The sequence below is a fragment of the Aquarana catesbeiana genome, linkage group LG02, assembly GCF_042186555.1.
Source record: "Aquarana catesbeiana isolate 2022-GZ linkage group LG02, ASM4218655v1, whole genome shotgun sequence".
Lineage (NCBI taxonomy): Eukaryota > Metazoa > Chordata > Amphibia > Anura > Ranidae > Aquarana > Aquarana catesbeiana.
The window spans coordinates 12771449-12774999 of record NC_133325.1 but is presented as its reverse complement, the minus strand read 5'-3'; positions in this window follow the sequence as shown (position 1 = coordinate 12774999).

Below are 3551 nucleotides of genomic sequence, written 5' to 3'. Positions count from 1 at the left end.
CTTCGCCCTTTTTTCTTTCATTATAACACAGCTGTATAGAACGACCCTAGCCACAGAACACAAGCTGGCAAAGCTTATTTCACAATGAAAACATTTTCTGCAGCTTGATAATACGAGTGAATTATAATTGACCATTTTTAGGCACATGATTACCGTCTGCTATCCCTCAACCACAAAGTGAGAATGTACCACAGTTCTGTAACCTCCTAGATCAGCCAAACCTACACTCACCAGCCACTTTATTAGGTACACCTGTTTAATTGCTTAGTAAACACAAATTGCTAATCAGCCAATCACATGACAGCAAATCAATGCATTTAGGCATCTAGACGTGGTAAAGGCGACTTACTGAAGTTCAAACCGAGCATCAGAATGGGGAAGAAAGGGGATTTAAGGGACTCTGAATGTGGCATGGTTGTTGGTGCCAGACAAGCTGGCCTGAGTATTTCAAAAACTGCTGATCCACTGGCATTTTCACGCACAACCAACTCTCGTATTTACGGAGAATGGTCCGAATAAGAGAAAGTATCCAGTGAGCGGCAGTTGTTTGGAGGAAAATGCCTTGTTGATGTCAGAGGTCAGAGGAGAATGGGCAGACTGGTTCCAGATGATAGAAAGGCAACAGTAACTAAAATAACCACTCGTTACACCCAAGGTATGTAGAAGGCCATCTCTGAATGCACAACAGATCGAACACTGAAACGGATTGGCTACAGCAGCAGAAGACCACACCGGGTCCCACTCCTGTCAGCTAAGAACAGGAAACCGAGGCTACACACAGGCTTGCCACAATTAGACAATTGGACAATAGAAGATTGGAAAAACGTTGCCTGGTCTGATGAGTCTCAATTTCAGCTGCGACATTCAGATGGTAGGGTCAAAATTTGGCCTAAACAATATGAAAGCATGGATCCATCCTGCCTTGTATCAACGGTTCAGGCTGGTGGTGGTGGTGTAATGGTGGGGGGGGTATTTTCTTGGCACACTTTGGGCCCCTTAGTACCAATTGAGCATGGTTTACACACCACGGCCTACCTGAGTATTGTTGCTGACCATGTCCATCCCTTTATGACTACAGTGTCCGCATTTTCTGATGGCTCCTTCCAACAGGATAATGCACCATGTCACAAAGCTCCAATCATCTCACCACTGGACAATGAGGTCACTGTACTCCAATGTCCTCCACACTCACCACATCTCATCCAATAGAGCGGCTTTGGGATGTGGTGCAATGGGAGATTCCCATCATGGATGTGCAGCCGACAAATCTGCAGCGACTGCGTGATGCTATCATGTCACTATGGACCAAAATCTCAGAGGAATGTTTCCAACACCTTGTTGAATTTATGCCACGAAGAATTAAAGCAGTTTTGAAGGCAAAAGGGGGTCCTTCATCAACAGCTCCCGGTCATGGTTTACAATCAAGAACCAGCAGGATGGGCTCCCAATCATGTGACCACCGTGACATCCAACCATAGTGAATGCATAATCGGAAGTCCACCAACCCCACCTCCAGCTTATGCACTTCCATACCGCACAAATTCTGACACTTCTCTCCTACATGTGAAAATCATTATTTTTTTGCTAGAAAATTACTCAGAACCCCCAAACGTTATCTATGTTTTTTTAACATACACCCTAGGGAAAAACATGGAACATTTTATGTCACACTGTATTTGCGTGATAATTTTTCCAATGCAATCTTTTTGGAAAAAAAAAAATTTTCATGAATAATAATAAAAAAAAAACAAAAACAGTAAAGTTAGCCCTTTTTTTGTATAATCATGTTATGCTGAGTAAATAGATACCTCACATGTCACGGTTTAAAATTGCGCACACTCTGCTATGGCGCCAAACTTCGGTGCTTCAAAATCTCCATAGGCAACGGTTTAAGATTTTTTGCAGGTTACCTGTTTAGAGTTACAGAGGAGGTATTAGCACGATCCTGCTAGATGGACCTGTCAAATGGACAATCCAAAGGGCGTCCTGGAGTAAGTGCGATCCTGCTAGGTGGACCTGATAGCTGGACAGACCGAGGGGCTTCCTGGAGTAAGCACGGTCCTGCTAGATGGGCCTGTCAAATGGACAATCTGAGGGGCTTCCTGGAGTAAGCACGGTCCTGCTAGATGGGCCTGTCAAATGGACAATCTGAGGGGCTTCCTGGAGTAAGCGCGATCCTGCTACCCTGTTTCCCCCAAAATAAGACCTAGCGTGATTGTCGGTGATGGCTGCAATATAAGCCCTACCCCTCAAATAAGCCCTAGTTAAAGTCCTTGTAAGTCTTATTTTCAGGGTAGGGCTTATTTTCTGGGAAACAGGGTAGGGCTTATTTGGGGGGAAGGGCTTATATTGCAGCCATCACTGACAATCACGCTAGATCTTATTTTCAGGGAAACAGGGTAGGTGGACCTGATAGCTGGACAAGCCGAGGGGCTTCCTGCCCTATCTTCTGAAGATAAACAACATAAGGACATAATGACCTAATTTTTGGGGGACAATAGCTCTGGTGAGTCAAACCTGTGAAAACTGTGGTGGGAGGTCACGCTATATGTGCCTGCAACCTCTCAGTGGTTTCCTGTTCTAAGCACTCGATATCCGAATACCATCACTGTACCATTACCTAAGTAAACAGAGTGCAGACTTTATTTTTATTTGCTTTAACCACCTCCAGTCCGGACCTTTTCTGGCACTTTTTGTTCACAGGTAACAATTAGTATTTTTTGCTAGAAAAATTCTTAGAACCTCCAAACATATATTATTTTAAAGCAGAGGCCCTAGAGAATAAATTGGTAGGTTTTGCAATTTTTTCATGTCACGTGGTATTTCTGCAGAGGTTTTTCAAACGCAATTTTTTTTTTTAGGAGAATGCGAGCATGGGAGGACGGGTGCTCGTTACATTTATTTTTTTTTTCATTATTAATTCATTTTATTTTATTTTTAACACTGTTGCCCTAACTTTTTTTTATCACTTTTATTGCTCTCACTAGGAATGTAAACATCTTTGTGGCAGCAATATGCAGTGACAGGTACTCTTTATGGAGAGATCTGGGGTCTATAAGACCCGAAATCCCTCCTCTGCACTTAAAGCGAAGTTCCACTCAAAAGTGGAAGCTCCGCTTGTTTGCGTCCTCCCCCTCTCCGGTGCCACATTTGGCACCTTTGCGTACTTGTGCCCTTTTCTGGAAGATCTGAAAGATGCGGTGAGGTCCCCCAGAAGTTCGGCCCCCTCCTCCTTCCTCCACCACCGGGCCAGCGCAGGAGGGAACCAGCTTTGAAGCCGTAAGGCTTCACTGGCGGTTTCCTTTACCATGAATGGCGGCAGCAGCACCCGAGAGCCGATCAGAAAATCAGCTGGGGTGCCGACATCGCGGGATCCCCGGACAAGTAAGTGTTCTCATATTAAAAGTCAGCAGCTACAGTATTTGTAGCTGCTGACTTTAAATTTTTTGGTGGGGGGGGCTGGACCTCCTCTTTAAAAGCATTAACCACTTAACGACCGCCTCATGTACATATACGTCAGCACGATGGCACGGGCAGGCAGAGTAACATAT